The sequence below is a fragment of the Palaemon carinicauda genome, chromosome 8, assembly GCF_036898095.1.
Source record: "Palaemon carinicauda isolate YSFRI2023 chromosome 8, ASM3689809v2, whole genome shotgun sequence".
In the NCBI taxonomy this organism is placed as follows: Eukaryota; Metazoa; Arthropoda; class Malacostraca; order Decapoda; family Palaemonidae; genus Palaemon; species Palaemon carinicauda.
The window spans coordinates 50,024,040-50,036,539 of NC_090732.1; the positions used below are offsets into that span (position 1 = coordinate 50,024,040).

A 12,500-nucleotide genomic window follows, 5' to 3' on the forward strand; every position below is an offset into this window, starting at 1 on the left:
CCTCCGCGGTCATCTAAGGCACTGGAGGAAGCAGCAGGGCCTACCGGAACTGCGTCACAATCGCTCGCTATTCATTCCTATGTCTAGCACGCTCTCTTGCCTCTCTCACATCTATCCTCCTATCACCCAGAGCTTTCTTCACTCCATCCATCCACCCAAACCTTGGCCCTACTCTTGTACTTCTCCCACCAACTCTTGCATTCATCACCTTTAGCAGACAGCCATTTTCCATTCTCTCAACATGGCCAAACCACCTCAACACATTCATATCCACTCTAGCTGCTAACTCATTTCTTACACCCATTCTCACCCTCACCACTTCGTTCCTAATCCTATCTACTCGAGATACACCAGCCATATTCCTTAGACACTTCATCTCAAACACATTCAATTTCTGTCTCTCCGTCACTTTCATTCCCCACAACTCCGATCCATACATCACAGTTGGTACAATCACTTTCTCATATAGAACTCTCTTTACATTCATGCCCTACCCTCTATTTTTTACTACTCCCTTAACTGTCCCCAACATTTCGCAACCTTCATTCACTCTCTGACGTACATCTACTTCCACTCCACCATTTGCTGCAACAACAGACCCCAAATACTTAAACTGATCCACCTCCTCAAGTAACTCTTCATTCAACATGACATTCAACCTTGCACCACCTTCCCTTCTCGTACATCTCATAACCTTACTCTTACCCACATCAACTCTCAAATTCCTTCTCTCACACACCCTTCCAAATTCTGTCACTAATCAGTCAAGCTTCTCTTCTGTGTCTGCAACCAGAGACAGTATCATCCGCAAACAACAACTGATTTACCTCCCATTCATGGTCATTCTCGTCTACCAGTTTTAATCCTCGTCCAAGCACTAGAGCATTCACCTCTCTCATCACTCCATCAACATACAAGTTAAACAACCACGGTGAATTCACACATCCCTGTCTCAGCCCCACTCTCACCGGAAACCAATCACTCACTTCATTTCCTATCCTAACACATGCTTTACTACCTTTGTAGAAACTTTTCACTACTTGCAACAACCTTCCACCAACTCCATATAACCTCATCACTTTCCACATTACTTCCCTATCAACTCTATCTTACGCTTTCTCCAGATCCATAAACGCAACATACACCTCCTTACCTTTTGCTAAATATTTCTTGCATATCTGCCTAACTGTAAGAATCTGATTCATACAACCCCTATCTGTTCTAAAACCACCCTGTACTTCTAAGATTGCATTCTCTGTTTTATCCTTAATCCTATTAGTCATTACTCTACCATACACTTTTCCAACTACGCTCAACAAACTAATACTTCTTGAATTACAACACTCATGCACATCTCCCTTACCCTTATATAGTGGTACAATACATGCACAAACCCAATCTACTGGTACCATGACAACACAAAACACATATTAAACAATCTCACCAACCATTCTAGTACAGTCACACCCCCTTCCTTCAACATCTCAGCTATCACACCATCCATACCAGATGCTTTTCCTACTCTCGTTTCATCCAGTGCTCTCCTCACTTCCTCTATCGTAATATCTCTCTCATTCTCATATCCCATCACCGGCACCTCAACACCTGCAACAGCAATTATATCTGCCTCCCTATTATCCTCAATATTCAGTAAACTTTCAAAATATTAATAATAATAATAATAATAATAATAATAATAATAATAATAGTTTATATAAATACATATATACTTCTGTATATATATATATATATATATATATATTTGTGTGTGTGTATATATACAGTATATACATATATATACTGTATATTTATACTGTATATATATATATATATATATTTATACTGTATATATATATATATATATATATTTATACTGTACTGTATATATATATATATATATATAATATATTATATATATAATATATAATATATATATATATACATTTATATATATATATATATATATACAGTACAGTATAAATATATATATATATATACATATATATATATATATATATGTACATATATATATATATATATATATATTTATACTGTATATATATACATATATAATATATATATATATATATATATATACATATATATATATTTATATTGTACTGTATATATATATATATAGATATAGATATATATATATATATATATATATTATATATATGTGTATACAAATATATGTATGTATATATATATATATATATATGCGTGTGTGTGTGTGTGCGTGTGTATGTGTATGTGTGTATATGTATATATGTTTAAAGCCACGAAATAATGTTAAAACCACTTCAATGGATTTGGTATATATATATATATATATATATATATATTCTTACGAACCTGGTCAAGTATACAGTAAATATTCCATTCATGTATTTCCTTTGTGTATCTAAGAAGGCTGGTCTCTGTTACGTAAGTTTAAGTAAAGGTATGAAAAATACATAAGACTTTCGTCATTCATTTAAATGTATTTTTCATGTTATTTCAGTATATGTAAATTTACGTTATTTCTAAGAATTAACTTTTTATTTCACGTATTTTGTTACGAAGTCTCATATAATATTGTTTAGGTATGCTGTATCACACACGAGGTAATAATACGAGGTATGAACACAAGGTATTTCGTCATGTTTATATTCCCACGTGGTTAGAATGAACCTGAAAATTCTTGAAATAGACTTACTCTTTTGTTACTGTTTCGAGGAGGGAGGTGGGCGGATTTAACTGAGAGAGTGTTTCCTTGCAAGCAAGGTTTGTTCCCCTATTCAAGTTTCTACGTTGGCAACCTCGCTGCTAGAGCCTTGCCCCTAAGCCACAAGAATCCTCTACTAGAATTATCTAGAAGTATTGAATCAATATATATATATATATATATATATGTATGTATGTATGTATATATATATATATATATATGCCCCTAGGATATCGTAAGCCTCAGAAGAGATTCAACTAATCCCTTTGAAAGAGCCAACGCCCTTTCTCCTCTCAAGTACATCAAGTGTGTGCCCTCTCAAAACGTGGTTAACAATTTCTATACAACATATATCGTATGAAGTGTGTTCAAACGTTAACGAATCCATTGAATACTATTTAAAGTGTATTGTGTTCATGTAAGTACTTGTTTAACATATATTTTTGTAGCTGGCCCTGTGAGTTTAGGTTAAACAGTGAAGTGTATTTATTTTGTCTACCTGTTCAGTAACCTCATATGTAAACCATAGAAATGTAAGTTTAACAGTTATATTTATGTAAATTCCATTTAGTGTTTAATCATTAGAGTGCTAAATGTTAACTATTTTCACTTATTATCCAAATTAAGTATGTTTATAAATTAGTTTCCAGTGCAACAAGTGATTGTATAAATTTTTTTTTCAGAGCCCATCTTTTGTCTTAATCTAATGTTTTGTTCACATTTAATGTTTTGAGTAATTTAATTTTGATGATGATCCTTTTGCATTATTGTTGTAACTTTTTATAGAATATATTTATCTTTTTAAAGTGTTTATCATTTCTATCACCAATATTTCGTATAGTGCTTATTCGTAATCCTTGACTAACAACCGAAGTAAGAGGTTGTTTTGAATAGTTCAAATCAAATAATCACCGAGTTTTGTTTCGAGTGTTAAGTAAGAGACCTTTGGATAATCTTTTTTTTTTTTTGTAAATTGCCATCTGGGAGTTGCATAATATTCTCAGGGCTCGGGTATTAGATTTACGTGAAAATAAACAGGTGAGTTTGGAGCTCAGGAGTTTATGTAATTTGCCAGCTGTATATATATATATATATATATATATATACATACAATAAATGAAGCCATAACCACACTGGAGAGTGCAGATTGGTGATGGTGTGAGATTTTTGTGTGAGTGCGCACAGCAAACCAACCTATTATGGGTGTCCCGGACTAGTCCAGCCTTTCTGTATGGCGATACACAAAACCATACACTTGGTTAAAGTATCCCCACCTACAAATATATATATATATATATATATATATATATATATACTGTATATATATATATATATATATATATATATTATATATATATATATGTATGTATAATTATATATATATATATATATATATATAATATATATATATATATATATATATATATATATATTTACACACAGGGTGTCCAAAAATATTACTCAATCTATGACTTCCCAGTACTCATGCATTTTGTGTTCATGTAGGAGTTTATTAACATAGTTACAATTTGAAGGAGCTAAATCAAATTCAGGAAATTAAAATGTGAAAATTGTTATTCAATATCATTTAGAATTTTTCAATGTTCTCTCTCATTCCTTCGTGTTTAGAAATGTTCAAACTAGTTTCCATTATTTTCCAACCAAAGGTAATAAAATACAACAATCGATTCGACAACATGGTCAGACATTTCATTAGGAATTGCAAGACATTGCCTTTGTATTTCCTTTTTCAAATCATCGATTGTTGCTGGCTTTGCTGTGTAAATTCTATCTTTGAGATATCCCTATAAAAAGGAGATTTACCTCCACCAAGATGGAGCTACTCCCCACTACTGTTGTGATATACGGGCTTGCCTCAATGTAACACATGCAAACAAATTGATTGGGAGACGAGGTAGCGTTGAATTTCCTATACGTTCCCTAGACCTCCTGCTGTTGGATTTATTTCTATGGGGATATCCCAAAAATACTGTTTATGCCTCAAAATCTCTGCAGAATATAGGCCTCAGAAATAGCCTTCAAATCATGTCCCTTTATGATTTTTTAATTGTACCACACATGTTTCATACAAGCTCATACAATGTAATGTTATTGCTTTTTTATCTCCCACATTGATAACAAAATATGTTTAAGATTGCCCTCTCAAATTTTAGTTTGTTTGAATTTTTATGATAATCTTGCTTGCAAATGTATATAAGCTTGTGCTCGAAATAAATGTATATAAGTTTATCATATGATGAATAAACTTTACTTACCTTCAGGTCGCCTCTCCATTAGGATTTAACTGCCTCGAACATTGGTGACTCAGAGTGATCAGCTCCTCACTGTCTTTTTTTTTTGCTCACCACTATGCCCTTCCCTTGTTACAATGCTGCACACTGATCCTGATTATTCGACCTACGCTGCATCATTGAAACTGCCAATCTTATCCAACAGAGAAGCATACGCTTGGTTGAAGGGTGCCGAAGCTCAGTTTTGTATCAAAGACATGACTCGATGAAACAGCAAAGCATATTATGTCCTCTCGGCAATTGCTGAGGACTCTTTCCAGAAAATTCTGATTGGCTTTGCGACCAAGGGGACGCCCCAATATCTTTTGATGCCCTCAAAATATACTGCCTCTCAACAACTGTTGGGGAACCAGAAGGCTTCACTTGCCCTCAGGTAAATGACCAGTATCACTTGCTTTCAACTTGCCGCAGATGTCTCTCCTCAAAAAGTTAACCTACTTCGTGCCCTTTGGGTACCATACTCACCCGAACATGTACCCGCCGCAATCCCTGATGTCGATACCTTGCCCATGAAGGATCTGATAACCAAAGCTATTACCCATATGGACAGCTACTTCACCACCTTCAAGACCTTCATCAACACCTCCACTCCTGATGAAGATGACAGCTACAAAACACTGACCAAAGCTGACGTGAATGCAGTAAGAAACAGACGGCCACCCTATAACAAATTGGAGTGTCAACAAAACGCCTACCATCCACATATGCCACCCCTTGTACACGCCCCAACTAACAACCTCTCCAGCTATTTATTGATGTCCCTCAGCCACAGTTCTACTGCTACCACTCCAGATTCGTGGCTGCTGCGAAGTAATTCACAGACGCTTGCAGCAGTGGTGTACCCTGTCACTAATATTCAACCAAGGTAACTCCCAAGGATACGATGTAGTCATTCTGAGCCTGCTGACGTTCACATGGTAGCTGCCAATGGATCCGAGATCCCTACCCACAGTTACGAGATACTCACACTATCATTTGGTTGTGGTAAATACCATTGGAAATTCCTTGTAGCTGACATAACATTGCCACAACTCGGTGAGAATTTCCGCATACATTTCCACCTCTTGGCTGATATGGAGCATCAAATATTAGTCAATGCGGATTTTTGCTCGGACACACCTCTTAAACTCATCACCTCTGACCTCGCACTCCACATCAGCGCATGTATGGAAGCCTAATGTCACCTCCTCAGGTCGTATTTGAAAGTCTTCAAATGCATACGGCTCCATATCAAGATGAATGCGCCCTCAGTGTTTGCCTGATTCAGACGTCTGGCCCCAGATTATTTGGCAGCCACTAAACAAACATTTGCCAAAATGGAAGAAATAGACCTTTGCCAGAAGGCCTCAAGCCCACAGTTTTTGCCCTTACACATCTTCTTGAAGAAGGATGGCTCCCTGAGCCCTTGTGTGGATTACAGGTATCTAGACAGAAATGGATCACTCATACACCTTCAATTATTTCTGTTTTGGCCTTTGTAATTCTAGCTCCTCTTTTCAATGCCTTATGGACCTGTGGAAACTTACCCTACAGCATATGTTACGTGGACGACATACTTGTGTCCTCTGCCGCCAAAGAGATACATCTTCGTCACCTACGACAGATAGGACTTACCACCAACAAAGTATCGTTCTTAGGTTACCGTATCACTCCTGAAGGTGTCCACTACTGCCCTGAGAAGGTAGTAGCTGTTCAAAATTTCCCCACGACCTCGACCATCAAAGCACTGCATGAATTCTTGGGCCTGATAAACTACTATCACCGGCTCCTGCTATCCATTGCCATCACTCTTGCACTTGTCTGCGCCTCCGTCAAGGGCAAGCCAAAAGACCTGAAGTAGGGTCCTCTTCAAGAAGTGGCCTTCTGCAACATAAAGAATACCCTATCAACCTCTGTTGCCCTCACTTGAGCAGGTGGTCAACCGGCTGCACAACCCATTGGCCTTCTTTAGTAGAAAAATGTCCAAGGTGAAATCCAGCTACTCTACCTTTGACTGCGAATTTCTGGTGGTGCATTTGGCTATCCATCACTTTCACCACCTCTTAGACGGTACCCCCTTTGCATTCACTTAATAGTCCGAGGCCTAGTAACCCCGTCAACGTCAACATCTCTCCGCCGAGGATGAATACATACTGCACACTTCAACACGTCCCTTGGAAAATGAAACCCATGGCCAATGCCCTGTCAGGAAACACATTGGCTACCATTCATCTTGGATTGGATTACAACACCTTAGCAGAAGCCTAACAAAAAAATATAGAGTACCAAGCATGTAGGACATCCTGTACATCCCTCGATTGGGAAGACATCGGCCTTGACGACTCTTCTGTAATGTCAGTACTGGTCGACTGCAGCCATGGATACCAGCTCCCACACACCGCTAAATATTTGATTTCATCCATAGCCTCTCATATCCCTCTCACCGATCAACAACACAACTACTAAAGATGAAGTTCAATTGGCATGGCATCACTGAGGATACTAAGGATTGAGTCCATGCCTGCACTTCATTCTAAACTTCAAAATTACATTGACACACGGATTCAGGAGTGAGCACCTTTCCTCAACCTCAGTGTACTTCTGAAAAAAATTACATCGACATATTAAGTCCCCTACCCACATCACAAGGACATCTTTACCTGTTTACTGTCACTAACCCCTCCAGTCGTTGGCATGAAGCCATTCCCATGCAAACTGCAATGTCCGCCTCATGTACATATGCCTTAATCTCAGGTACTTCTGACAGAAGTACCACATTCACATCTCAATTTGGACATTGTAGCGAATCTCCTGGGAATCACCCTACATCAGACAACCACCTACAACCATGCTGCCAATGCAATAGTTGAAAGTTTTCATCGCACACTCAAAGCAGCTGTGAAGCAGCTGTGATGTCCCACTGCAATGACTCCAACTATTTTACTCAGCTTCCCTGGGTACTCTTGGGATAAAGAACCTCTCCTAAGGATGCCATCAATGTCTCGGCAGTTGGAATGGTGTGTGGCAACCCGTTATTTGTCCATGCTGATTTTTTCCACCTGTAGCCTCCTCCGACAATCTCAAGCACTTTCGTCACAGTCTGGAAGAAATTACTCCATGCTGCCAGACTTACATGAACAGAGCAAAGCAATACATACATAAGGATTTACACACTGCAAACCCCTTACATAAGACCTTTCCTTGTGATCCATCACACACCAAATTCTTTCTTAATTAACATTTGTGAGAAAGAGTATAGTCTCCATTGATCACCTAAAACCTGCGTATCTTCTACAATTCGCCTCTCTAAAGCAGAGGGACCTATTTCACAAGAAAGTCTTATTTAAGAGGGTGGGGAAGCCATGTACTGCACTTGTTTTATACATGTTCATACACTGAAATGATATTGCTTTTTTATCTCTCACTCTCTCCCACACTGATAATAGAACAACCTGTTTAAACTTGCTATCACATGTTTCAATTTGTTTGAATTTTTGTGACATTATTGCTTGTAACTGCATTTATATAAGCTTGTTTTCTGTTGAATAAACTTTACTTGCATTCAACTCACAACTCTTTTAGTGCATAACAACCACCTCGCAAACAATGTCTGTTTATACCGCAAATCTCCTTAGTTCGTCAGTCCATCGTCTTCTCTTCCTTCCCTACAATATCTAGGAACCTATTCAGTTATTTTTAATGTCCATCTATTATCTGTCATTCTCATTATAAATTCAGACTATCTTTTCTTACATATTAGGATATCCTATACCTTGGATTGCTCTCTTATCCATGTTGCTCTTTTTCTGTCTCTTACTGTTAATCTCATCATTATTCTTTTAATACCTCTTTGAGTTCTAACTAATTATGTTCTAAGGATTTAATAAGGCTCTGAGTTTCTGATGCTTAAGTTAACACTGGTAAGACCATTTCATCAAGTACTTTTCTTTTTAGAGAAAGTGGCATTTACGTTTCATAATCTCATTTTCTTAAACAAATGTTCTCTGTCCCATGTTATTCTTTTTTTTAATTTTGGTCTCATGTCCTAAGTACATAATCATATTCAATCATGGTCTCTGGAGGTTCATCCATAACCCTTATTGGTTGTCTCTCTGGATTTTCATTGCATATCATCTTAGTTTTACTCATATTTATTTTCAGTACTACATTGCTCGGGCATTCAAATTTTCTATCATCTTTTGCAATTCCTCTTGTGATTAAATAAACAAAACTGTCATCGGCAAATCTTAAGTTGTTAAGGAATTCCCCATCGATGATAGTTACTAAATTTTCTCAACATATTTTCTTTTTTTAAATTCTAGGTATGCTGCGAATAATTAGGAGACATTGGCTCTCCCTGATGAACTCCTTCCTCAATCAGAATTTTCACACTCTGTTTATATAGTTTTAAGATTGCTGTATTTCCTGTATTGATATCTTCAAGTGTTCTAACATGAGAATCATCTATTCCATATCTTTGAAGGGTTTTCATTACTGCTGAAGTTTTGACAGACTCAAAAGCTTTCTCAAATTTTATAAATGCCATACACAGTGGTTTGCTATACTCCGTTGATTGTTCCACTAGATGGTTAATTACATGGATATAATCAGTTGCTAAATACCCACTTCTAAAGCCTGCCTGCTCTCTTGGTTGATTAAAGTCTAGCTGTCTCTCTATTTGGCCTAATACTATCTTTGTAAATATATTGATCATTAATGAGAGTAAACTTATTTTTCAGGTCTTTTATGTCTCTTTTTTAGTGAATTATTATAATGATAATTTTTTTTCCAACGTGTAGGTATAGGGCATTCTTACAGACATTTTGTGTAATGTTCAGCAAGTTTTATTACTATGAAATCTCCTCTATCTATTAATAAATCAATTTTAATGGCATCTTCTCCTGCTGCTTTGCCTCTTTCTATGTCTTTCAATGCTTTCTTTTCTTCTCCTACTGTTACTTTTGTTACCTGCCCCGGGATTTTCTTTATTTCTATTGGCAAAGTTACCTCTTATTGCCTTATATCAGTATTGTATAGTATTGTATAGAAATCCCCTGCAATTGTTATCACTCCATCACTTTAGTTAATATTTCCATTTTCCTCCTTTAAAACTAACATATGTTGGTGCCCGGTCCTAAGTCTTCTGTTTATCAATTTAATGCATCTTCTTTTATTTTGTGTTTCCTCAATTTATTTCTGATTGTGTCTACGATTCTCTTGGGTTTTTAGTTTCCTTATTGTTTTGGTAAGTTCTGTTAGTTCTATTTAATATCTCATGGATTTTACCATTATTTCCAAAGATTTATTTATTAGGTTTTTGGTCTTTTCTGATAGTTGCATGTGAGCCTAGGGAGAATGCATGTCATTGAAGTGGATAGCATCATCACACGAATTGAAGTAGCGAAGAGGGTGAATATGATTGCCCAGCTGAGGGGTTATGAAGTGATATTCAGACAGGCTGTACTTTTAATCAAGCACTTGATTTACAGGAGATACATCATATGCATAATATGAGTCTAAATAAGACCCTTTTTTCTGGCAAAAAATATCAATCCTGGCATCACATGCAAAGCAGTATAGTTAGTGGGAATAAGTTCATGAGTCTGGAGAGGTTGGGATAGAAAACAATCAGACAAGGCTGGTCATAGAGGTAAGTCATTGCGAGCAATGTTTGTATTTCTCCATGACTGATTTTGGGCTAGACAAAGTGGCAATCTGGATAGAGTTGCTGTTGGAAATGGCATTTGACATCACTGATGTGCTGGAGGAACTGTTCCAGTGGAGGGGGCCAGTGATTGAGGTGGTGATGGACAATAGTACGGTATTCTACTCTGAAGCTCCTAAGGAAATACTCGGTAGGGGGAACATGCAGTGATTCTTCAGGGCAAAACACAGATCAAGTGGAAGCAGAATCATTGAAAGGCTTCAGAGGACAATTGTGCAATGTGGCTGTTGGGTGCTAATAAAAATGCGGGATGGAAGCAACTAAACTCTATTAAACAGATAATGATATTATATACAAGCACTTGCAAGCAAGAATACAAAAAAAAAAATTCAAACAAACTGAAAAATGAGCTTGCAAGCTGAAACAGAATGGTCTATTATCATTGCGAGGAAGAGCGAGTGATAAAACATAAAGCAATAGCATTACAGTGTACGGGCATGTATGAAATACGTGCAGTATATGCCTCCCCAACCAAGGAAGACATAGATGTGAAATAGATGCTCTTGAGAGGCGCACTATAGGGCCATCTTGCAGGAAATACCCAGGTTATAGGCGATCAACGGAGACCTGGTATTCTTTGCCACAAATGTTAATTAAGAAAGCTTTTGGTGTGCGACGGATCATGAGGAAAGGACACATGTAAGAGGGCATTAGCGGTGGCTTGCGTTGTCGAGTGCAAATCTGTCTGTATGTGTTGCTTCATTGGTGGGTTGTAAGTCTGGCAGCGGGGAGTAAATAGGCACTGGAGATTGTCAGAGTAGGTTGCAGACGGAGAAAATTCAGCAGGGATGACCAATGGACCGCCATACACATTTGAACTGCTGAGACATCCAGTGACTTTAGGAGTGGTTCTTAGTCCAAGGAGGACCCAGGAAAGCTGAGTAAATCAATTGGAGTCATAACAGCAGGACTTCAAGACTGCATTGAAGGTGCTATGAAAACATTCAACCGTTCTTTTGGCAGCAAGGTTGTAGGCAGTTGTCTGATGTAGGGGTGTGATGCCCAGGAGTTTCACTAATGATCTCCACAATTGAGAGGTGAAATTGGTACCCCTGTCAGTAGTAATATACTCTGGGATACCAAATCTAGCCATCCACCTGAGAGTAAGGCAGATGTACATGGGGCAGACGTTGCAGTTTGCATAGGAATAGTTTCAGGCCAATGACGCTAAACAGGTAATGATGTCCTTGTGATATGGGTAGGGAACCTACTACATTGATGTGAATGTTGGCAAAATAATACTTAGGTTGAGGAAAGGTGCCCACTCCTGAATCCGTGTATCAATATACTTTTGAAGCTTGGCATGAAGTACAGGCACGGACCCGATCCTTAGCATCCTTGGTGATTCTGTGCGAAATGAACTTTGTCTTCAGTAGCTGTGCAATAGATGAATGAAATCAAACATCTGTCAGTGCATGGGAGTATGTATGCATGGCCATAGTCTACTAGTACTGGCATCAAAAAAGGGTGGTATTTGAGTCGTTGAGGGAGACGTCTTCTCAACAGAGGGATGTGCAGAATGTCCTACATGCTTGGTACTCTGGATCTTTTTGTTAGCCTTCTGCTAAGTTGTTGTAATCCAATCAGAAATGAATGGCAGCCAATGTGGTTTTTGACAGGGCATCGGCAATGGGATTCATTTTCGCAGGAGCATATTGAAGGGTGCAGTAGTATTCAGCCACGGCAGAGAGATGTCAGCATTGATGGGTAGACCAGGCCTCATAATGTCGAGTGAAGGCGTGCACCAGAGGCATGTGGTCCATGTGAATGACGAAAG

The 12,500-nt window shown here is 37.8% G+C and overlaps 1 protein-coding gene across 2 annotated transcripts in view; it reads right to left on the minus strand.

The window, feature by feature from the left end:
- LOC137644889 (uncharacterized) overlaps window positions 1–12,500 on the minus strand; it is a 128,993-nt gene that overhangs the window by 19,693 nt on the left and 96,800 nt on the right. The gene's annotated exons all lie outside the window — the stretch shown is intronic.